The 27,388-nt window shown below is 30.3% G+C and overlaps 1 protein-coding gene across 10 annotated transcripts in view; it reads right to left on the minus strand.

Moving 5' to 3' along the window:
- The window catches only part of LOC148228951 (uncharacterized protein CG43867), a 379,323-nt gene that overhangs the window by 121,445 nt on the left and 230,490 nt on the right, over positions 1-27,388 (minus strand). The window contains exons 1-2 of one of the 10 annotated variants that reach the window (XM_088199472.1): positions 10,018-10,118; positions 9,628-9,660 (exon numbers count right to left, since the gene is read on the minus strand). The exons of 7 other annotated variants lie outside the window; for them this stretch is intronic. The gene's annotated coding sequence lies outside the window, so the exon portion shown is untranslated. Of the gene's footprint in view, positions 1-9,627; positions 9,661-10,017; positions 10,119-10,390; positions 10,496-27,388 lie in introns of those variants that run through there. 2 more of the 10 variants (XM_088199464.1, XM_088199463.1) reach the window with 2 other exon arrangements.

Consider the following 27,388-nt stretch of genomic DNA (forward strand, 5'->3'; position numbering starts at 1 on the left):
AGGGGTGTCGTAAACAGAGGATTGTTTGCTCGGAGAAATTGTTGTTTGCTTTCAGTTATCGTGGACATCGCCACCCTGTTGCAGCAGCTAAGGAGGCGCTCAAGACAAAGAGAATCAAAGTCCATTGTCAACGAATCGTAAGGTCAAATTGATTTGTAATTGGGGGTGACAAATTGAATTCTTGTTGACACAATTGTCTTTCATTGACTTTTTAAAGCGAAAAGTTATCTAAACAGCAGGGGTTGTATATATTGTATATATTTATTTAAGTCTTCGTAATCCAAACATTACATTGAATTTAAGTTGATGAAATACGCAATAAGCATATGTATCGTATATTACAAGTTATATCCGACTCTATAATAATTCCAAAACTATACCATTTCAAAGTGCAATAAGACGGAAATGCGACGCAAATATCAAACGGATAAGATAGTAGAGTACTAGTCGTTACCGCGAGTCTTGCTGCGGAGTACTAGTGCTAGAGACAAGTCCCAATGCTTGAAGAATGTCTCGTTAACATTTCGCCGTTAACGAGCAGACGAAGCTACGACATTTCGAACGGGTGCCGTTACGGGGACGAAACGATGCTTTTGTAGCGACGAAAATAGACGAATGTCTCTTGGGGCAATACGCATAAACTATTTTTATATTGCTATAAATTCGTAACATAAAAATCTAATGAAAAATATAGATTGAAATTTACCTTTGTTTGACAGCCTGTAATATGATAATAAACTTAAAAATAATCATCAGATGGATAATACTTTTATTAAATGCAAAAGTGATAAGCATGCTAACATTTTTACAAATTTGAACAGTTTGCTGTAACAAATAATGCAGTGTAATTTTAATTGTGTGTAACTAAAAATGGTGTAAAATACATATTTCTTAATGTTGTGCTTATTGCTTTAATTTTTTTTAATTTCAGCCATTTAAAAAAAAAATTTTATTTTTGGCAAGTCTTTACTGTAATTAATAATAAGAATGATTTTTGAAGTGTCATTAAAAATAGTATAAAGTACATATTTAGCCCAAAAGCAATTTTATAAAATATATTTTATTTATATTTACTTATTTTAATTAAATCTTTTTGTAACCTGACCGGCGTAAGCCCAATGCGTTACAACGGGCAAATCTGTACCAACTGTGTAAAAACAGACATAATGAATATCTAAAAGTAAGTATTAACCACAAGACTGAAATTCTGGGAATCGGTGAGATCTATATTATTAATTATAAATTATTATGTGCTATACAATTTATAATCAATAGATGTCACTGCAGCTGGGATCGTTTTTTTAATAATAGCGCATTTTTATAAATGAAAATTTGAGTGCAGCTGCCGGGGCTCGAACCCGCATCCTCAGAGTTACTAGTCCGAGACGTTACGGATTACGCTATTCCGTTCTTTTATATTTATTTCTCATTCTAAATTTATTATAAAATATAATAAGGATTTATTATATTTTATATGTTAGATGCAGTATTTAGATGTAATTATAATTGATACGGTTTTTTTGCTACAAGAAATTAATTAATATATAAAATTACGATTAATTAAAATGTACTTAGATAATTTAATTGTTAAGTATAGAAATAAAATCAAACTGTACAAGAAGTCAAAAGACTTGCTAAAAGCATCTCATAAAACTGAAATGATTTATTTATGTTTCTTAGTATTCTAAGAAACGAAATTTTTTTCGTCGTGGTAAACAAAATTATATTACATATCTAACATACATTAAACGGTATTCATTAACACCTTCAAAAGGACAAAAGTTTGGAGCATATATAGCAAACAAGTACTGAAGTGTGTATTATGTATTCTATAAAATGACGTTGCCAAATTAAAAAATAGCAAAAAGTCTGGTTCCACCCTAAATTGTGGAGATTAGTGACTAAAAGTAACATTGTACCTTTAATTATCGAGTATACTTAATAACGTAGCTGTATTGAATCATTTTCATTAAAAATATACTTTGCTCAAAATTTGAAACAGAATTATCACTTCGCTTTCGAATTGAAAAAAAAATAAAGTTTAGTAAAATTTGTACGAAACAAATCGAATCGACCGAAACAAGCTGTAGAAGCCAAAAAAAGCAGTCGCTTTGACCTGTCAAACGATTCCCAAGAGTGCAACCCGATATATAATACGATTTGCGGTCTACGTGACGTAGTACCACGAATAATATAAATGCATATATGTATCTTCATTATAGCATATATTGTACAACCACATTTTTTTTCACGATTTTTGTACTACCAATTTTAATTTTTTCTATTTTAAATATTTTTACGTGAAAACTAAACTGTTGTATTGTATATATCACTCGTTTGTAGCACATTAGCCTTAACCCTTTAAACACCAGCGAAGTTACTGAGTCACCTTTTATTTTTCTTCACGGGTCAGTAATTCTTTCTAAAAATAAATATAAAATACTTAGTTTACTGTTAAATGAAGCTAGTAAAATAATCTTAAATAATTAAAATAATATAATTTGTAAATAATTCGTTAACTTGTTCTAAAAAAAATAATTTGTAAGAAATAATACTCAATAAAAGACGCACCGGTGAGTCGCTGGGTTTAAGTGGTTAAACATGTGCTCAAATTTGTGAGTTTTATACAAAATAAAAGCATACGTAAAACCGAGTATTTTTTGTAACGAATTTATTGTGTAATTATGTTACCAATAAAATAGTTAAAAACATTGCTATTTTCCTCTCTATCTTTTTGTGTTTTTAAATATTAAACAAATTTCAAATTTATTTTTCACTATTTACATTTTACCTTCATCCGTCGGTCTTCATATGCATATGCATCAATCCCCAACTTATCTTAAAGGTCTTCTAAAGTTTGACAAAAAATGGTCTAAAACATTTTAAAGCTACATCGTTATTCTTAATTTTTTAACCAAATTTATTTATGTTAGCAAATAAAAACATAAATAAACTATTATATGGTGTAAAATATAAAATGCATAGCTATTTAAATATGTAAGTAAAATATCAAATAAATATTATGTAAGTAAAATATCAAATCGTTGGTTTAGTTATTGTATTATTTATTTCACCAAAATTAAAATGTAAAATATAATATATGAAGGCGTATAAAAATAATATAAAATATAACAATATGCGTGGGCTTAAAACTAAGCCGACTACATGTATATATTATTTTTTATATCAAAACACACTCGTAAAAAATATCATAAAGCTACAACACTTTACTTTAACCACATGTTGATGTTTTTTGTTCTTGTATATCGTTCTTAAAAAATCTTACTGTTCCATATATCACGATATAAAAAAATCACGATGTGTTTTTTTATTTACAAGTTAACAGTCTCGATGAAATAGAGAGATTATTTGTTTTGAAACTATTAGTTACCTTAAAATATTTTTAATTTAACTTTAATCGCTAAAGATGATCGTGATTATTAAATATTAAAATCCGAGAAAGAGTCACGAATTAATACTAAGTAGAACATAAATTTGAATAAACAATATGTAACAATGAAATTCACGATCTAAACGCAAAGATAGGATAAAAACTGAATTGAAACACGCTATTCTGTAAAATGTAAACGAAAGCAGTAAATGTTGTACAGCGTTTTTGCAATGCAAACGCGATAAATCAATTTATTGAGCTATTATTACACAGAAGAAACCCAGACATGAAACCCCAAGCACGAATCGTTCACGAAGTTCCTCAAAAGTATTTCGCAATTACAGAGAGAAAGAGAGATTGCATTCATTGAAATAGTGGTCGGAAACTTTACAAACTTTAACCGCGAACAGCGGAAGAAACAATTATTGAATTTTTACAAAGTTTCATAAAGGTAAAAATACACACCAGCATAAAATGTTACATAATAAATTTAGATTTATTATAATTTAATAGATTTATTTCAAATACGTTTTTTAATAAAATATATGTTTAGTGAATATTTGGGTAAAAATTTATATGTCTGAAAGGAGATCAAAATATACAAATAGTAGAAAAAATTTAGTGTATGCAATACATGCTTATGTTTTAACTTCGCCAGCCATCCCTATCATAGAAAGGCGCAGTCATTATTCACATCAAACATTCACAAAAATATCGAACATATTAAATTAAATTTTAAGAATTTAATTCAGTGAATCATTTTCAAACGCTTCTAAAAGAAAGGCGTTGGTATACAAGAATTGATAATAAGCAAACATCTCAAAAATATATTTTAAGCGTTTTCGATAAAGACAAAGTATTTAGTTAATCGGGGATTCCAAATTATAGATCCTTATTTAAAATGATGCGAACTAGTGTCATAAACGACAAGAATAACTGACATATCGCTAAAATAAAACGCATTTTTCATAACACAGATTTTTTGTAGACTTCATTTACGTGTAGAGAGAATCTCTACTTGCTCTCAAAAGTGATTACGTGATCTGTAGTGGAAGATTTTCTATCCAAAATCTTTCAAAAAAATCGTAGGAATAAGATTGATAAAATAATACAGTATGGCACTTTCCGACACTAAAGGGCAGACGCTTGACGGAAGCTCATTTCCATAGAGAATCTAAAACACTTTGTAGATAGAAAGTCTGCCATATATCTAATGCATCTAAATAATTCAAATCATCGGCATAGAAAAGAAAAATAGACTCAAACTACCGTATTTATGTCATAAATAAATAACGCGAATATCAGAGGGTCTAGGTTGCACTCTTAAGGAACTTCCGGAGGGCTGAAATATTTCTTAAAAAATCGGCCGCCATAGGTTACGAATTGTCTATAAGAAATTATCAAGTAAGATCATCCTAGCAATCGAGGTCCAACAATAATTGACTAATAACCCATGACAAACAGTGTCGAAGGCCTTCTCAATATCTATATATATACGACGTTTACTTGTATTTCTGCATTAAGATATTGTATCACTGTTTTGGTGAAACACAGAAGGTTAGTGACGGTGAAAAGAGCGATACTAAACCCATGCTGATGGTTTAAAAATTTGCTCAAGTGTTCCAATAATTTAAATAATTTAGCAAGAGCTGACGATGCGATTGGTCTACACTCTATAGTTCTGATAAAATTGTAGATAATATTTTAAATAAATGAAATAAGAGTTTTAGTATCACAATGAAAATGCACATATTCATATTGAAACCGACACTCTACTTCCTCCATTCTCTTCAGAATTCACCCCAAAATCGAGTGAGTAAATCGGTTATATCGGTAGAAATCTCGCCGAATCATTTTTAAGATATATACGGCGACGTTCGGCGTCGGACCATTATGCGCACTTAAAAACGCATAACCGTTATCGTTAAAAGTTCGGCCGGGATTCGAACCGGTGATCTCGCCACGCTTCACCTTGCACAGTCGAGGATTAGCCGGTGTCGTTTGCGCTAATGATTGCCCCATAAAAATGGCGGAGGCTTTTCCTTAGGTGCTCGCTTTCCCCGACACCCACGGAGGCTTTTATTTACGGCCGCCGACGATTATTTGACGGTTTTATTTCGGCCAGGTAGGAAGGGTAGAATGTGTGTTCTTTATTGCATGTAGGGGATGTGTCATTTTCGCCTCTCGTCATATGAGATAAGCTCGTGTAGATGTTACGGAAAGTGGTCCTTAGATTTAAGGTCATATACTTAGCAACTAGTTAGATTTTCAAAATAGCATTAGAGGCACTATTTTTAGAGTTAAAAATTATTTTATTTTACTTATTTAAAACTAAAAATATAAAGCGATAATTTAGTATGTTCTTCTGACATATTCATATATCTTTTTATATTGTATGCAATATTTATTTTTTATAGTTGGTCTAACAATTCAAATTTAAAGTAAATTATCATTTAAAATTCGGGTATCTTACATTTTTATAATTCACAAGATCTTCGTGAGCAAATTCATCAATTGGACTAACAAAGTCAGAATTTAACGCTAAAGTGGCAAAACAAATCGCAAAATATTACGCTATTAAGTCATAAACATTGGCAGGTCAGTTGTCTTATTTGTCATACATGTATCTAAAGGTATTTTCACAACGAAAGGATTAATCAAATGCGAGAAACTTTTTAATATAAATATCATCTAGCACGATAGCGTAAATTTGATAGCTTCAAAACTATGTATATTTATCAAAGCGGTTATTAAATAGAAAGTGCAATTCGTGATGATATGATTAGAGCCTGCTCGGCGGTTTAGGAAATTTTTGTTTGTTACGCCGATAATAAATTTCAGTTTAAAGACTTTAAACTGAAATAGGTGTTGATAGGTAATACTTTTAAATGCAATATTGCGATTTTATTATTGTATATTGTATTTATATTAAAGTTATTCAGTATAAAAACTTTTTATAACACATTTAGTTCGCCCATGCACTTAACTCATTATTTTTTTTGACACAACACATTTTTCGGACACATGTGTTTATCTCATGTGACAAAGTCACATACGATATCCATCATATTTTTGATACACAAAACTTATATAAAGAGAATCCTTCGCGGAGCTACACACATACAAAGCGCACAACTGTGATATCGATTGGCGAGCGCACAATTGTGGGTCACATCCGATCGAAGGAGAAGAACTTTCGGGTGAAACACACACACATATACATCCACAGGATACAATGATTGATCGCCAGGATTTGAGAAATGTAATATAACACACATAAGCGGGTTAGTACAACACACACGCGGGCGCGTGCCGCGATCGTAAATCACGTTTTAATGCCTCGTCACTGCGCGTCCGAAAAAATCTCCTTCCGCAGCATCTGAGCGAGACGGAGAAAGTCTGGAGGAAAGGCAACAAACGAAAGCTGGATGCTCGTTAGTCAGCCGAGCGCCGGTAATTACGGCAGTAATAGACCGGCGCTATGATTCTGGAAGCTGAAAGAGACCCTCAGGATGACAAGTTCAAGGCTCAAAAAGGATTTTTTTAACGCAGGAAAATGATAAACATACTTCGTATGTTATTGACTAAAATTTTATGGATATTATATATGGGTTAAATAAGAAGTAAGTATCGAATAGTGTTTATTGTGTTAATGATTATGACAGACAATTTATCTTAACAAGTCGAAGTGAAGCTCTATTTCGCGAAATCCACAAAAATATAGCTTTAAGATGTAGAAAGCCTGGATAAAAGGCAACAAACGAGAGCTGGATGCTCGTTAGACGGCCGAACGCCGGTAATTACGGTCGTAATAGACCGACGCTATAATTCTGAAGTGTTGTGGAAGAGACCCTAATGAGAACACAATGACAGGTTGAAGGTTGAAAGAAATTTTCTGGACGCGAAAAAGTGTTTGTCGAGAGTCGCGATTATATAGAAATAATGACTCTTACACTTTGTAAAAAAAATATAATTTTTTAAATAAGGAGGAATATAAATAATAAGTCCTCAAATCAGGATTTAACACAGTTTTTTTATAATTTAATTACGAAGTTTTGATCTACAAAAAAATATATATAACTGGCTCTTTCATTATGGAGCAAAAATATAAGGTGTGTTTTTTTTATTAAATCGTTTATATAAAATTAAATCTGATAGTTTGGTTTAAAGTAGATACATTTTTGCAAAAAAAATTATTTAAAAATTATTTTAATACTACATTAAAAATATATTTGATTACTATAGCTTTATTATCCGACTACGCATGGGATGTATCGAATTTATGCTTTCAATTATTATTGAAAATCAAAAGGTAAAAATAGCACAGTTGACCTAAAAATAGTAACCAGAATGACGTGTGCAAATGTCACGTCGCTACTATCAATCTTTGGGAGGAGTTCTTATGACAAGCAGACAAACACATATATTTTTTGTTATATAGTATAGAATTTATTCTATAGATAGTGATTTTTAAGGTAACCTTTTAAAGAAATGGCATTTTTATATAATATTTCAAATGATCTATTCCACTTTTATTATAAACAAATTTTACCATAACTGATTTAAGTCAATTTTTCTATCAAATTTGTTGATAAAAGATGAAATATTTATGAAAATTTTGTGAAATATATAGGAGAAAAAGATCTTGCCATTTTTTTAATTTGTTTTGCATTTAGATGCAATGATCTTACTATATTAATTTGTCTGTTTTAGGGAATGGACCTTAAGGGTGGAAATGATTTTTATTACCCAAAAATGTCTTACAGTATATAAGGCACTTCTCTTAAAAATCTTATTAAATAAATAAAAATATATATTGCTCAATTTATCTATATAAAATCTTAATATTATTTATGACAACAATGGCCAATCTAAAATCTAGCAAACAAGCATTAAAGAATACACTTTGTAATTACCGAAATTTTATAAATTAATCATAATCTGTGGACTTATTCATTGACTGGTATCTATTTTTTTATCTCTTTTAAATCAATTTATTTAAATAATATTTTTCAGGCATACCCAGCACTGATAAAAAAGCACACATAAACAGCAACATAATGAGTATTTATGGCAGCAGAAAAAATTAAATGAAAATTTGTACTTATTCAAAGTTTGAAATAGTCATGATACTTTTTATTGTTAACATTAAACTATGTATGTATAAACACATAGTTTAATGTCATATTCATAATTTAAACTGTATTTTTGTTGTATAGTTAAAAATAACAAATTTTCGAAAAGATTAACTGCAAATAATAGTACATCAATTAGGAACAAATTAATTTCTTAATGCCATCTGAACTATTTAAAAAACATGATCGTTTGGTAAAGTAATTTTTATATATATTTTAAAATATTTTCACAATATTGTAGATGTATAGAAAAACATATGTATATACTGTAAGACTTAATACATAGTTGTTTCATTATTTTTTTCCAGACTTCTGGCTTATTCTACTTTCAAAATAAATGGAATTTATATTGTGTTTTAATATATAATATTTAGAAAATAATGAAAAAACTATTGTAGTATTTATTAAATTAAATTTTTATATAAATTTACAAACTTGTATTATATAACACAATTATATATTACGTGATTATCTATTTTTTCAGATTTTTACTTATTCCACTTTCATAATAAATGGCACATATATTGTGTTTATTTATACAATATTGTAAATATATTTAAATGCCATTTATTGTTAATTTTTAAATAAAATTTGAAAATTTTTCATAATATATTGTAAATTATAATATATGATTCTTATATTTTTTTACTTAAATCACTAAATAAATGGCACATACTGTTTTAAATTAAATTAAAAATATTTTCACATTTTATTTAATAAAACATGAGGATATATGGTAAAATGTAATATATGATTATCTATTTTTTCAGATATCAGACTTATTCCATTTTCATAATAAATGACACATATATGTTGTGTTTTTACTGTCATGATTTTAAATACAATTAAGCCAAATAAAGTATAAAAAAGATTCTGAAATTAAATAATTATATACATATATAATATATGAAAAACTTTGTAAAATAACTTGAAAATTGAACCCAATATTAGGACTAAGATTAAAATTATTATATGCCTTATGATAAATATAATTACCACTTTTTATTGGCAATATTGTGAAAATATATCAAAAGCAAAATAATTACCTAACGACACATTAAAATATTTCATAAACGTAATTACGTTTTGAGATTTACTTACATGGTTAATTTAATTGAAATAGCACACTTTCAACTAATTAAATAAAAAAATAAGTATTATTAATTCACAAACACAACACAATTAAAATTATTTAATTAATTAAAAAAATTAGAGCGATTTTTTCGTTTATTATTATAAAAGATAAATATTTAATTTTACAATAAATTTATTTTTCAATAGTGAGGCATTAAAATATATAATAAAAATATGTATAAAAATTTAATTTAGATGCACAAAATATATTTTCCTTGATTATATTATTGTGAGCTTATATAGTTATTTTAAAAGATATTGTATATGTTTATGGTTTAGAGTTATTATTAAAACATTTTAATATGATATACTTTATTAGTAAAATGACATTTATTAAATGAGCAAATATATGTTTACTTTTAAAGTCATGCCAATATTATTAAACACGCTCACAAATAAATGTATATCATAACACCGAAAGATAAACGTATATATTTATATGTTTACTTGAATAAATCAGTCGAAAAAAAATTGTTTAATATAAACATATCACATTCTATTTCAATCAATGATGTAACAACTCAAACAATTTTCATATACATACAATAAAACCGCAATAAAATGATTCATATTTACGCCTCACTAGCTCACTGTTTTACTACAATACAAAACAACGTATGTGTATATAAAATTATATATTATACAGAATAAAATGATTATAATATAAAGTGAAAATTATATTTGTAACGCGAGTCACTGTTCACTGTTTTACGTGTACGTGTGCGGATACCTCGCGACGTAGAACACGTGACGCTCGGTGTTTGTTTTCATAATGGGGGGCGCGGGGGCTCAGCGCCGGGACGCGTGCGAGGCGTCGCGACGCCGGGCCGGGACTGGCTCCGGGACGCCGCTGCCGCCCTCTACGTGACGCTGCAACGGACTCACACTCGCACACCCATACTACTAGTACTATTCGCTCTCTTTTGAGGGACTGGACGGGTTTAACCCTTTGCGGCCCGTACTCATTATAACGATACAGATGTATCAAATCCTCTTGAAATATATTATTATATATGTATAACGTCACTCCATAGGGCTTACTCCATTGGTTTGATCTAAAATGATATAAGATACGTTTCGTGGAAACTAAATTTTGAACTTTGACAAAAACTCATACATGGCGCGTCGCCAATGGTCTGTGCCTCCCGATAATATGTTCCGTAAGACGTGTAATTAATGGCGTTATATTAGTGCTTTTTATTTTTGTGCTCGATGTATATACATTAATATTATAAATTTTAATTTAATAAAAGAGTTATGTGCTCAATTTAATTCCACCAACACCCAAGATCCCAAAAGATGTATAAATAGTTTTACTACTGACTATAAAAATTAGTTGGCTAGAATGTTAATTGTTATTGCTTGTTGCTTTGTGTTGAAAAGAAGAAAGCTGTTTCTGATTTACATCGATATCTGTGGTTCTATGTATTTTGCAGGTCAGGTTGGAGAAGGGCCGGATATAAGCTAGCTGTCGAGGTCGATCGACTTTTTATGGGTTGTTTAGTATCTGAATTATATCAGACAATGACTGTGCCTCCTAATTCGACCTTAGTTGAATTAGGAGGCACAGTCATTGTGCGCTTAAAATAATCTATCGGTAGTAAAATTATTAATTAATGATATCGTTCTCGCTAAATCCATTAAACGATTTACAAAATTAATTTGAACATTTGAAAAGCAATTATTAATGATAGATATTGAAAAAGTATTCGATACTGTTTGTATCGAATACTTTTTAAATCTATAAATTATCTAAATACGAATCCCTTGATTATTTCATAAGCTCATACCTAGATAAATTAAGCTATGCTGTTTCTTGTTACAGAGTAAAATTATATTTTAAGTTCTACAGAGTTTTTTGCTAGGACCGTTGTTCTTTACTCTACATATATATTAGCGACATTCTGGTTCAAAAAATAATAAAAAATAAAATCTACGTATCTTTAATAAATATGCAGGGGCGGGGGGATTTATTTTGCCACAAACTAAGCCGCACTCTTGCCTCACTGACATGACGGGGATGAGGGCAACATTCGTTTTTGTTGGATTAATATGGGAACGCAACGACCGGCGGGGCTTCGTGCGCTAGCATTTATATCATTTTATTCAAAACCCATGTAATTATTACACAAAAATTAATCAATTGTTCAAAATAAATAACTCGGTGATAATTGCCACATAACACTATCCGTCTGCCAAAATTATTTAGGCAAATAAAAAAATAATAAAAAATAAATCAATATATCTTATAACACGCAGACAGCCCTTGCTTCTACCTCTCAAAGGGATTCAATGATTATTCCAGACACTGATTTTTCCGGACAGGATTTTTGCTGACACTGCTTATTTCGGACATCTATAAAATATTTTTATTATTTCAATAAAATAAATCAAGATTTGAATTGTTGAATTTATGATCACGGAGTTGAATGTAGCAATCAACTTGAATTAAATGCAACGAAATTATCTATGTCCGAAGTAATTAGTGTCCGGAAAAAGCAATGTCCGGAAAGTTCCTGTCCGCAAAATTCGTGTCCGGAATGATCCAGTCCGAAAAAATTCTGAAAGAATGCGTCAAATACTTGGGTACATATCTAGACTTTCGCTTTAAATTGACTAAGCGTATCGCGAAACGCATTCCTTATTTTTGCGACACTGAAACCGATATTTAACAAAGAAGCACATTAGCAAGAAAAAATATTCTTCTTACTGTATAAACAGCTAATTATACTAATATTAACATACGCTTGCTTGGTGTGGAGTAACATTTATAGTAATAACATTTTTTATAAATTTGAATTTATTCAAAATAAAGCAATTAAAATTAATAAAAAATTAAGTAGATTTTTTATGGCAACAATTAAAGAACATTGCTATAATCATATGTAAAAACAATAAAAATATTAGGCGAAATCATATTAACTCACTAATCTTCAGAATCGGTTACTACGACAAGACCAAAATATAAACATAAAATGCCTGAATGCCTGATATCTTGATTTAATGGCGTAAATTTTTTTTTAGTAGTTCTAGATTCCAAGTTTAGTTATTTGTTATAAATTGTCTTATAAAAAAATCTGTGCCTTCAATGGGTGCGGCTACCAGTTCGCTAAACAGTTTTGAAAGCACAGAAAACGTTGACAAAAGATTGAGTCATGCTCAAATATCATTGCCAAACAAGTGTTATAAACATGTATTGAAACCCGGGTAATCTATTTCATAAAAAGACGAGAGATCGATAACTAAAAGGGACGTCCAGACAACTCGAGAAAAGGATGTCTACGAAGTAATTGCATTGATTTTGAACACATCTCCAAGACGTGTTCACGCCTTAAGAGAAAACATGGTCTAGGTGGCTACTTCGGCGATCGTTAACTAGGGAGTTCAAAGAACAATAGTTTTTATTAGCGGTGATAATGGGTGGTTCATGTTTCAAGACGGATTGTGCTATTAAGTGGTCCGTAAAATATTGAGAATCGTTGACGCTTGATTTTTGTGGTAATGATATGTGTTCAAAATGATGTAATGTAGCAGATATTTCTTTTCGTTTTTTAAGTAGTCGTTATAGTGACTTCTAAATTGTGAATAATTATGACAGTATGATGTCAAAAAACCTTAGATTAAACGTAAATGGAGAACAATGTATAAGGGTAACATCAGCATTTTTAATTTAGGGTAACCAATAAAAAAGCCATATTAAGTACTGGCAAAAAACTCAATTGAACCGAGCTGTGAATTGCGTCGAAAGATCTAATTATGATCTCAGACCTTCTCGGGTGAATAATAAATAATTAATGCGATTTCCGATTTCCTGAAAAACGACTCTAGATAAATACGACCGATACGAGAACGAACCGCCTTTCGCGGAAAAGCCGCGGGAATTAAAACGCAAACTTTTCCCCTCTTATCTAGATGGTAAGGTTTCCATTGAGACGCAGAAGTGTTGCCAGGCCGCGAATAAAACACTTTTATCCGTTCGTCGCATTCTCTAATGAAATCGTTATGCTCGGGACTTGACAATCAATCACCGTTTCCGAGGTCGTTTTTTTCTTTCATTACGTGTTGAAAATGTATGACGTGTCTGAGGCAAAAGTTTGTAATTAAGGTGTTATAATACTAATTAAACCTGCAAATGTTTATTTTAGGAAAGCAAAAAAAACATATAACATGATGGTTCATAACTTACAATATCAACACGCAGGAGAATCATCCTCATGTATCATTCTAGAGTATTTTTAGGCAAGCTTAATTTAGGTATGCTATCAGCTAAATTTTCAACAAGCACTATGCTAATAACCATATAAAATACACGTAAAGTTTTATAATGCACGACGAGCATAGGTATTCCATAAAACACCCAGATTACGAACACTTCCACTAAGTTACACACAAAAATAAAAGGGAAAAACACGCGGAAAAGTGAAACGGTAAAAGCTTTATATACCTACACGAGTTTTGTATAACGAGCGAGATGTAAATCTTAACCGTGTATCTAAATGCGGCCCGAGCGGTGTACCAAACACCTGGGTATCAAGGCATACACACACCGACCAGAACACTGTGCTAATTACCAGGTAAAAGCTGCCATGTTTGACATTTTGATTAACTAAGACCGATACCGAACACGTGATGCAAACACACACACGGACGCGCGGAAACGGTGCAGTTATAATTTTTCACGCTTTCGACCCCCTTCTTGTTTGCGGCCTGGAAAATAAAGGGTTTGGGTTTCAGATGGAAGTGAGCAAAAAATATCTTAAATTGGCCAGGAGATTTATAATGCGGTTGGACGTGATTATTCATTCGAAACAAGACAGGAGAATGATGCTGATGTTTAGAAAAATATATCTGTTGATAACGTGATTGATATGTTCAACTTTTTAAATGGGACGTAACTAAGTCTCATATTCTTACATATATTTATATTTTATAGAAGTGCAGAAAATTTGATGTAGAATTGCTATTGACTAAAATTAATCGCTCAACAAAAAGTTACTATACCTAAATTGCATAAATGTATGTTCGATTGTTGCAACTTTTACTGTGAATATTGCTTTAATAAAGATATATCATATGCTGCAAGAATATGTGGATACTACTAGCCATACTTTAAACAATTAAGTGTTAAATGAATACGCAATTAAAGTCTTCAACGTGTAGAGATCATATCTATTCTGCTTTATTGGGTAGGAAACTGATACTTAATTTTTATTTATTAAAATAAAAATTTAAAAAAATTCTCAATACCTCTTGAATATTCAGAAAATTATTATTGAATAACTAGATTACGATTGCTATAGAAAGCAATAATAACGAAGTAATTGAGTATTATTAAGTATAATGTGGACAAATTGTTGTTAATGATTTGCAAGTACCCAAAATGGCACTTTTCTAGTTCGAGTTTTACAAGGCTAAGTTAGCAATGATGTTTATTTAGAGTAAACAGCAGTTGTTAACTCGAACTTTTTTAATTTATAAATATTAAAATCCATAAGGACCATTACTTTTTTCAGCAAATAGTTTAGCTTTCATAATGTTTATGTAGTAACAAGAATGTTAGACTTTTTTATTCATTATTTTAATAAAATTCTTTCTGGATTAGAAAATTATACAAATTTTGACATACAAAAAGTTAATAGGGTCCGAAAAAATTCTTTGGTTTTTAGTGAAATATAAAGTATACTTTTTTAATTATTTTTGTGCATTATACAAAGTGGTTTTTTTTTCGAGAAAAATGATAAATGGATATTTTTTATAAAGTACTTTTTTTGTTAATAATAAATTAATGCGAATATTTTAAATGATTGAAAACACCTGCAATTAAAATTTGCTAAATTCACATCTATATTTAGAGCAAATATTGAAAAAAAAATTAATTTATACTCCCAATACATTTTTTGACAACATAAATTTTATGACCGACTCTAGGAATGACGATTAGCCATTAACACTTAAATCTGTGTTTTTTTTATAGGTCAAAAAAGCTAATCATGCAAGGATAAATGACTAAATAATGATTATATTATTAAATAAAAATCTCTGTGAAAGTTATTATAATATCGCAAATAATAATTTTAAATTAATTAATAATTTAATACTTATGCACAATTGTATTTAATGTATTTTTTTTATTATATGGTATTATATCATTTACATGCATAAATTAATTAAGTTAAAAGATTTTTTATATAGATACTGTAATATTATAAATAAATACTGTATAAGGAAATAAATGGATCAATATTTAATTTCTAAATAGTGAAAAATCTCGAGAAATAAGAGATATTAGTCTGGAGAGGGTATGCTCAGTAGATCATGACATTAAGTCCAGATAAAATCCCTAACTTCTGAAAAAAATATTAGCTGCCTAGTATAACTCAACCTAGTATAACTTAACAATAATAAATAAGACATATAATTTTCAATTAGGATATACGAAGGTGCGAGTGCTTCTAAACATATAAAATGGCTTTTCACAAAGACACTAGGTAGTTCGATTCATTACTTGCTTCTGATATCATTACTTTATTTGACATTTCTCACTATACAGCTGCATTTTATTGATTATTTGTGACAAAATAAGAAAATAAAACCCAAGATTATTAAAAATTCTATAATACAAAATTTAGATCTAAAAACATTTGTTTTTGATCTGCTAAAAGGAATTGTATATTTAGGCGAAATATACAGTACAAAATTCCTGTAATGTCATCCAAAAAAAACATCACAGCACAACCAGTAAGTTCTGTCATTTTTTAAAACCATATGTAGCTCAAATGAAAAAAATAACATAAATGACAACGGCTTCAGTATATAGTGATTTTACCTGTCAGTACTTTAAATGTTACATTTCGTAAATATTTAGCTACTACTATAATTTTTGCATACAAAATAAGAGTCAGACACCTTTGATTTGATACCAATAACATTGTATACGTATATATGTCCATCTGAAAAAGTTCACATCAATCAACATTCGCTCAGACACAATACTATTCCCATTGGAACGTTGTCAGCGTTTTGAAAATCTTCGACCCTTTTTGTATGTCCCGATAAATATTCATAAGAATTTATGATTGCTTTCGCTTTTTCGGTTCGGCAAATTTGCATTTTACCAAACGGCACGAGGCTTAAACAAGAGCGCTCTTAATTACTCGAGCGAATATTCGGCGGTCAAAGTGAGCAATCCGAAAGGGGTGGGAAAAATGTTAAAAAATCAGTCAACACAATTTTCAGACCAAAGCAGAGGTATAAATCCATCAACGTACAAAATGAATATTCAGACTGTGGGGACCAAACAACTGTTGTGAATCTTTACACGAATCCGTTCTAATGGCTCGCAAACATTTTAGTATGCTATCTACGAGTACATATAATACCTTTTAGAACGACAAACTTTCCTGAAACTTAATTTCACTGCATTCAAGATTTTTGCTACAGTAATAAAATATGATATATTTTAATAATATTATTATCAATCTCACGTATTGCGTTTGAATTTTTTATATTTAGTTATGGGTTTACTTTAGATTAAAAAAAAATCATAAATATTTAGCAAATAAAATATAAGGACCAGATAAGGGGTGACTCATTAATGTGAATTTGGATCATTTAAAGTTTGTGTTCTCAGTCATATAATTCTTTATGACCCTAAGAAGTGCACTAATACAATCACATCTTTGAATAGTGTCGTATAATATTATTTACCAATCGCGATTAAACAGTACATAAAACCGGTACTGCCAATAAAACAATTATTACGTAACAATGCAGTGCGGGAATGCCATTAATTTCGCAAATCCGAGGCCAATCCACAACTCAGCCGTTAGAATCAACCCACAGACGACAAATTACGGCGAAAAACAGCAAAAAAGTTTCCTAATTAAAAATTCTCGGCTCGGGCAGGCGGCGCAGAAAACTCGATAAAAACAAAAATAAAGTTAAATACGCAATTAATTCACGTTAAATTATATAAATTAGCGTCCCCGAGTAACAATTTCACAACGTTACGGTTTCGTGCTAACGTATCGTTTACACGACACTGAAAAGTTGCACACTTTGACGGATAAAATATGTCCCCCAATGTGTGTGTATTTTTTTGTCAGTGGCAATAAATATAAAAATTTAATCAAACTAATTTCGCACATGATGTGCTACGCGTGTTTCTGAGAAGTTTCCGCTCTGCTGGACGGTTTCAAAAAATAAAAAATAATAAAACTGCTGTTGACAGTCGTCATACACAACTTGAAACGTACGTAGGTATATGTATGTTTGTTGCGATAAGCCGATTGTGCTTTCGCTCGAATTGGTATCTCTCCACAATTTTTCTATAGCACGTAATCAAAATGTGTATTTCAAGGCTTTTAAATAAATCGTAATTTATTAAACTATGGACAGCGTGCTTTACTTGTAGCAATTAACAGAGTCTATGTGTATATTTCAGTGAAATTACATTTTTACTAGTAAATTCACTAACAGCGTCTCCATATTCCTTTCTTTATCTCTGCCCGCACGTCTGCCTCTCTATCATATTGCTGATTTGAGACAGCTCTGGCGAATCAAAGATGAGGATGTTGGCGGGGCAATTGCATCATTTTTTGGACACATGCACAAAATATTATTACGCCATAAAAGTAAAATTTCAAGATGACCACTTTCGGCGATTGTTACCAAGTAGATAAAAATAACAATAGTACTTTTACGCAGGGTAAAATAAATTATTCGAAATAAAAAATAGCTTTTACGGATGCGTATGAAGAATTAACGCCTCGAAACGGATGAGAATTATGGAATTTTTAAATATCAATTTAACTGTCTAAGATAATATGTTGTATTCCGTATCTCTTCGTAACGATATAATTGAATAATATCCATTGTTTTTGCCGACATTTTAGAATTCAGATAATTTACAAAATCATCCAAGCAAAAAAATTATTACCAAAAATGCTGCTCACATTTACTTCATTAAAAGTATCAAAATTATACTTTTAACAGCTGTGGCAGTAACAGAATATAATTCATCCATTAGTTTGATTAAATTTCACAAAGTATTGTGGTAACTTATGGAAGGCATAACTTCTTCAACGATTCGTATAGTATCAGAAGAAAGCGCGTACGGTGAGATACATTCCCTTTCGCTCGCTCACGTATTAAGTGACGAGAGTGAGTGAGAGATAAGAGCGTGCGTTACACGCGTTCCACACGCCAGCGAAAGGCATTGTTACCCACCGTGCGCGCCTGATCAGAAGAAAAATAGTTTTCATCTTTGAACATTATTTTAATAATAAAAATCAGAATAATTAGGCTGTGGACAATTTAATGTTTTCTGTATTCTTTCATTAAAACTTGTTCTATTATATTTTTTTATGATAAAGTGATCTGTGGTAATAATTAACAATATATTTTAACTTGTAAAGCCTCCTCAGTTGTACGTTAGCCTCGGTTATGTATAGAAAACCCCAAAATCAAGGAAAGATCTAAACAAATGTTGATCACAGTAAAATCTAAAATAATAGCATATCTTGTAAAAACGGTTTCAATTCTAGAGATAGCGCGAAGAGTGGAGTTAAGTGGTTCTGTTATTTAAAAATGTAATAAAAATATCGCTAAACAGGAATTCTAGAGAAGGTTCAAGGGGGTGGACAGAAGCATATGACGTGTACTCGAGAAGACCGCAGATTAAAAGATATCATAAAAAATATCGATTCAAATCTGCTGCTAAAATACAAACAGAATTGCAATCTAACTCGAATATTTCGAGACATTTGGTTGAAGCTGATAAGCAAACCAAGTAAAAAAACACTATTTACTGAGAAAATGAAAAAGAATCGCCTTGAATGGACAGAAGCTCATCGCCATTGGACCGTCGAAGATTGGAGAAAAGTGGCTTTCTGCGACGAATTCAAATTTAATCTGTTTGGAGCAGATGGTAAGCGATCATGCGCCGTAGAAAAAGTAAAAATTTCATCCCTTATGCATTCATCGATTCATCAAGCACTCACTTAATGTGATAATCTGGAGGTGCATGATAGCTTATAGATTGGGCTTTGTGAATTTCGTCCAGGGCACCATGAATGCAAAAATATATAAATTAGTAGTATAAAACGACTTTATTCCAACCTTTGAAGAACTTTCCCAACATACTGCTGAACCCATTTTGCATGACGATTTTGCGCCATGCCATCGAGCTCATTCTGTGAGTTCTATTATATTTTTTACAATAACATCAATAACATGACCAGGAAACAGCTCCGACCTGAACTCAATTGAAAATTTTAGGCAATCATAAACAATAATTAAAACGATCAAAAAATTTATCCGAGCTGAAAAAACATATCATGGAAGTGCGAGAAAAGGAGATCGATCTTAAAATAATTCAAAATCTGTTTTTATCAATAACAGGCAGAATACAAGAATTTATAAAAATAAATGTGAAATTAGGTCAAAATAATTTTTTTAATATGTTATTAAAGTGTTTTATTTACAAGCTTTTAATTTTTTAATGTCCTTGATATTGTTTTCTATGAATAGAACAAAAAAAAGGTCGCGCGCACGTGTTGAGTTAGAGGCTCGCCATTATGTACTTACTGGAAAGACGAAAAAATGCACTTTCCTAGAATTGATGCAATTATACCTACAATATATTTTTTAATAATATTAGCGAAAAACGAAAGTTAACAATTATAATTATCTATTATAAAAATGCATCAAAGTTGATAAAATAATCAAAATATGTATAAGAATCGCCATGTTAACTATAATTTGGCCACATCTGTATGTTCGCTTTTATTTCACTAATAACAATATACCTTTCGACTTGATTGCTTACTTTGTGAACTTTCACATAGTTTAAGAAACATTACAGTATTATAATTTTTTTTTTCCAAAAACAACACACAGTCCATCATTTTCAAAGCGTATTTTTTTAAATTAGTAGATGGTAAAATCCTATCCCCTTTAAAGTTTTTGTATGCATATATTGTTAACAATAATATTTATCAGATACGCTAATTCAAGTCAAAATGTCTGCATTCTTTTCACAATTTCACAACTGTACAAAGAGCTGTGGATTATTTTCAGTACTAAACAGAAAATACAGGGTTAAATTAAATTTTTTTCAGTATGAAAAAATTGTATTCAAATTCTTAAAAAAAAAATTACAATAATATAAAAACGTACAAATAAAAAATAAATAATATTTTTTTACTCTCCACAGCACCACGGTTTGTATATTATCTTTATGTTGTATACATTAAACCAATATTTTCGCAATATTAAATTCTCATAATGCAAAAGCCGAAGCGTAAAACAAACTCAAACTCAAACCACCGAGCTTCCATTCGCCTTATCCGCGTCGTTATTCAAATGATCGAATTCTAGCAAAAACACAATTCAAGAACTCGCGCTTTCATACGAACAAATAGCTGCAGGCTTTGATTTTTTCAACCCGCACCGCGTATTTTGTACATATTCCAGATATAATATTTTTGTGTTGTTTTCTGTGCCTCCGACACAAAAGGGAACTCAAACAAAGCTCTGAATTCTGATAATAGACGTGTACCGCTTTCCAACATTAGCGTCGAGAAACTTTTCGATAAACACGGATATTTTTCCGACAGAAAATTTGCTTTATGCCAAGTTTTAATTAGTCCGATGTATGCGCGGGTCGTATGGAAAAGTGAAATGGCCTTCATTTTTCAAAGGATTCTATGTAATGGGGTGAAGGTGGCACGTGACGGTATGGCGTAGCCGTTTTCTCTACGCGAGGAGGATCACACGTGGTCAGCCGAAAGTGGTCTGGGGGTGTCGGGTGGACGGCACGTGCCCCACCCGCGATCAAAAAGACTCCGAACTGTTTATTTGTTATTTAATAACGCATATCAGGCGTGTCAAATCCTTTCGGGCCAGCGTGGCACTCTTTAAAAAATATTGAACCACATGCGAAAAACATGTTTTGTCATGATAATATTTTTAAATTGCTAAAGAGCACATTCTCTACAACAATTAAGCACATATTTGCCACAATGATAAGATAATTTAATTCATAAACACTTCATATTGTCCAACAGTAAGAAGGCCTTCAAATACATAAATACTAAATATTAGTTGGGGTCGATTCAAGTCCAATTATCGACTTGTTATTTAAAACGAATACATTTTTGAATTTCTATGAAATACTAAAAGTTACATTAATATTCACTAAGGATTTTAGGAAGCACATCTAGAGTTAGAGCTTTTGAAATAAAAGCTTTTGAAGTTATTTTAGAAACTGCTAACTTTTTTAGCTGTTAAGATGCTAGAAAAGCATACAGTTTACAATTGGAAAATTTTGAAAGTTATAAAACAGTGAACGTCAGAGCTTCCACTTTTGATCCAAAACACACGCACGCTAGACTAACACAATCACACGTTAGGAGTTGACAACCAGTTACTGTCATATTACATAAATATGATTTTTTTATTAAATTTGTGCGAAATATTTATTTTTATATTTATATTATTTTTATATCGTCGAGTCATTTAATATATATAATATTGTTGTGTTGATAGGGTTTGTTCAATATATACACAACGATTATTGGCTGTGCTGACGACTTAAAATATTTAAAAAAAAAATGGTTTTAAAGATTTTTTCCCTCTACCTTGACGAGACAATTTTAGCCCAATGCGATATAACGGGATAAGTCAACCTACAATAAAGTATTAAATATCAAACTTTTCAGTCTAGGAATTAATGACATCTGTATAATTGATTAAGCATTTTAGTGCTTAACTGGGCTGCTTTTCAATTATACCTCATTTTTATAAATATTATACAAATGTGATCTTGCTACCAAGATTTGAACCTGTCACCTTTGGATTTCCAATCTAGATCTTACAAGCTCAATAAATAAAATATCGTAGCAAATAAAAAAATAATAATTAATTGTTAGTAGTGTTGAACTAAAAATTATTTTATGTCAAATAAATATCAGATATTTATATGTATATTTTTTTATAATTTCTGCAATTTTTCAAAGTAAACTATACATTTTTAATATCGCTTATATTTTATGGTATTGTCAATATTCATGAAAATATCGATGGATTTTTTTGTATTAAATTAAAAAAATAAGTAATATCATAATAAAATAGTATTATGTGTGGGTGAACAATTTATAATAATGTCCATTGTCATGTCAATCACGAGCAAAAAAACAAACCTAGGATCTTTGTCATAGATACGCATGAGAAGACTTACTGTTATTGACAAGCGATAAGCTTATTTATAGCCACTAAGACATTATGACTGACCACCCCTTAGTATAACCATTTCTATTATTAGTCAAGAAAAGTCTACCAAATATATTTGGCAAAGGAGCGTGAAAAAGAGAATAAATTTCTTGAAGCAAAATATATTTACTAATTAATTTTATTATTTTATTTAATATAAAAACATAAGGGAATTAAAATATAAACCGGTATTAAAAGTTTGTGTTGCAATTTTTAAACTATAATAATGTGAGGTATATGTTAGAATAAGTAAATTGTGGGTGTGAGAAAAAGATGTGAACTTGATTGTAATAGTATTTATTTAAAAAAATAAGAAATATATCATTTAAAATTGGAGAAGATGAATAAGTGATTACTAGAAGTGAATTATTAGAAAAAAACCTTATTATGTATTTTCACATAAATACAAAAAAAAAATGAAATATTTTTTTATATATTTGCGCTCTGTGCTCGAAAACTAAAAATTTGAGCTCAAAAACATGCTTTGTTGTAGAGTAACTTACAGCTCATTATTTAATTTAAATATAACTTATTAGTGAATTTTAGGAGATATAGATAAAACATCCGTTCGGCAATAGCCGAAAAATATATTAAGTTTATGTTAATAAAAGTATATAAATTTTCGATTGTATTTTAATTTTAATATCACTTTATTATTTATTATGGGACATATTTTTTTTCGTACGATTTTTATTTTATTCTATTTTATATAATTTAATAATTAAAGTTTTAAAAAAATAGATTTTTTAACACAAGGAAGTGAACTAAAATATTTTAACTATGTTAAAATATGTTTAAATAGATTATTACAGTCGCTGCAATGAAAAAATATTACAGTTGCATTTAGCGCAGGTGGTGAAAATAGCAAACACTTTGTTTCGACTTTCTTAAACGTTAGCCAGTCAATCAAAAAATAATGATTATATTATTAGGGATTTTTTCGCCAGCTAAATTAACCCTTTAATTGCCAGAGAGCCGATTCATAATTCGTACGTATGCAAAAAGTGCAATGAGCCAATTAAATCCTATTAGTAAAACTTCGTGACGCACAAGATATAAAAAATCGTGTTATATAGTTAAGAAAATAAAAAAACTGAAATAGAGGCTAAACTAGGTAGGTAAATACACCAAGTTTGAACTATGTAAAAATATGTAAGTAACCATAGGCAGATAGACATTTCCTTGGTAATTTTATGCTGCCTAGAAGTTGATTTTTGTATGTTTTTGGTATTAAAATTTTAAAGATTAATTAAAATTAAAATTTTTAAGATTTTTATAAAAAATATAATCTAAATCAAAGATTTTAAAAATTTGCTATTAAGCTAAAAAAATAAATTAATAAAAATATATATATAAAGATATTTTACTTTAAAATATAAATTATGTGTTTTATTTAGTTTTAACAATCCAAAGTAGTCCTATAAAAAAAACAACAAAAATAAAATAATTAAAATTATAATTTTAGTTACAACATACTAAATCTGGCATAAAAGGGTTGAACTAGAATTCATGTAAATTATACGATAAGATGTAATTTTTTTCAAAATACGAAAATAAATATAATGTGATGAATGGAAAGTAATTTAATTGAACATCAATAAAACATTTTAAAGATAATTTTAATAACACCCCATTTAAAATTTTTAAATAAATTATTAAAAATATTTTTATTTATACAAATAAATATTGATCTGAACTGTCGTAAATGAAACCAGTAAAAAAATCCATAAAGAATGATATATACTACATTATAAATACATACTGTACATTACATACATTTTTTCATATGTGCAAATTTGCCGAGAAATGAAATACACTAAACATGACGGAGGATCACGAGTACAACGACTGAGAAGATATATCATATAACATTTATTTCATTTTTTAAATAAATATTTACGCTATCCTATTGCAGCGAGGTAATTTAAAATAGTAATAATATGTTTACATGCAAAATCTAAAACTGTTCTCTTTGATAATTCTCTGACTAACAGACCTATTTTTAGACGTCGCTGTCATGTTTCGACCTGCTATATTGAAGCATAATAAATAATAGTGAAAAATATTTTATGGACTGCTTTAATGATCCATGAGATACGATTTGAAGGTGTCTTAGCTTTTAAAAAAATTTTAACTGACACAGATAAATATTTATAAAATATAATTCAAAAAAATATCAAACCATTCCTCGCCACTGAATTTTGTCAAGGCCGCGTCACGTTCGCACGTCGCTTCCCATTAATTAATAACGAACCGTATCGCATTATCAAACATTCACACGTCGCATATTCTTCTCAAAATTAATATATGCATAACCATGGGGGGGAGTTGGGGTGGAAATTTGTGCGGGTGTATTACGAAGTTAACCCCGCGCGCGCGCGCGCTCGGAAAAACGAGTCGTTTCTATTAATGAATGGAAACTTCCAACGGCGCGAGCCCGGAAAATATGAAAATGAATAAAAGATAAGGATAAAGCGGATCATCAGCTAAAATACTGAGCAAATGGCGCTTTTTTATGACGGCGCGAAGCCGTTGTGTCAGTCAATTTTTCGCGGCGACGCGTTAAATTTTCGCGAGCGAGCTCGGGAACGATCTATTACGTATTATGAAGATTGACTCCCCGTACTATATGTATGTATATAATACGATGGGGGTAGGTAGATAGAGCCTGTGTTGAACCAGTCACTCGATCGGCCACCGATGGTGCCATATTTCAATGCACAACCGAGCGAAATTGCTCCAGGGGCGATACAAAACGTGCCGTACGACCTTTTCAGTGTTGTGTATGTGTGTATGACGTAGAAGACGGGAGATGAGAATATAACAATTGGGATTTAACCGATATTGATAACAAGATTGAAGGTCGATCAAAACGGGAATATAATTTAGTCAACAAGATAGATTGTATTAATATTAATACGTGTGCGAATATTAAATTAATACGTAGCGAATTAATCATTTTTTAATATGATAAGTAGAGAATAAAATTTTAAGCCATGATGGACTAGCGATAAAACGTTAAAATATTGACTAACTAACGAAAAATGAAGACCTTTCAAAATAACTGACAGTTTCGCAAACAAACAAGATATGCCAGCGCAAATGTGTTTTTTATAAACATTCGGACGTAATATTCAGGATTCCAAATAGCGCCCAAATCTTCATGTTTAGTCAAAAGAGGCCCAAACAGGAGAATAGTTGATCTCCTCTCATTTTTCTGACAATATTTAAGCAGGAAAGACCAATGATATAAGTCAGCGATCCCTGAAAAAAAATATAATTATAATTCTGATTGATCATCATGGATTAGGTTAACCTGAATTTTCCCTAATTTCATAAATTAATACCATCATAATATTTTATATAAAATCAAGATCGAGATATGTACTGATATCGGTAATACCGGTATTGCGTATGGTTTTTGGTACTTCCGGAATTACAAAATAAAATACCGATTTTAACAAAAATATTTTTTTTTATATCCATACATTTTATTTGTCGAAAACAATATTTCACGATGCTCATATTGCTTGAAAGCAGAAGCGTATAATAAAATAATGCTAATTGTAGGGAATTTAGTAATTTTATCGGAGTAGGATTTAAAGTATATTTTAGTCCAAGAGGGCAGAAATATCGGCCAACATTATCTATGCGAAAAATCCAACTGGCCGATTTTTCGGCGCAAATTAAAAAAAATATTTGAGCGTGTTCGATATTTTTGTATTTATGTATATGCGCAACATATCAACATAAAAGAGATACATTTGATTTATCTCTGGCAAATATAACGTTATATATCAGTTCCTAGTAATTCTGTTGTATAATAGAGAAATGACCGCGCCCTTTTTATGATAAGGATGGCTGGCGAAGTGAAAACAAAAGAAGGTATTGCAAACACGAATTTTTCGGAGTGGTAGATGCGCAAATGTGTTGGTAATATTATTTCTTCTGATCTATTTTGAATAAATTAGAGTAAAAAATAGATTATTCATGTTACTCCACGCCGAGCAAGCATATGTTATAACCGGTTTATTAATCTGATTATTTTTTTCTTCTAAAATCTGTCTTATGCGAACAATCAGCAGCTACGATATATAGATCTGGCTTGTAAGGAGAGATCATTTGGTTTTTTACCGCAATCAGTTGTCATCACTAGCAGTTATTAGTTGGAAAATCTTGTTGCTCAGCTTTTTTTAGCCATCTTGTGAATTAAATTTGTTAAGCATTAGTCGGTCCATATATGTTTTGTTATAAATGCCTATTTTCGCCATTACGAAGCTGACACCGAAGTCTTGACATATGACCTCATTGAGCACATACCATGGGGCGTTAGTTAACATTCTAAGACACTTGGCCTCGAATCTCTATATTATATTTATGTTAGAGGTGCTGGCGGCCCCCCACATTTATATTCCATATTTCTAAATAGGTTTCAGTATAGTTTTTACATTTTGCA

This window comes from Plectrocnemia conspersa, unplaced genomic scaffold, assembly GCF_051122295.1.
Source record: "Plectrocnemia conspersa isolate PC_06_02 unplaced genomic scaffold, ASM5112229v1 ptg000012l, whole genome shotgun sequence".
Lineage (NCBI taxonomy): Eukaryota > Metazoa > Arthropoda > Insecta > Trichoptera > Polycentropodidae > Plectrocnemia > Plectrocnemia conspersa.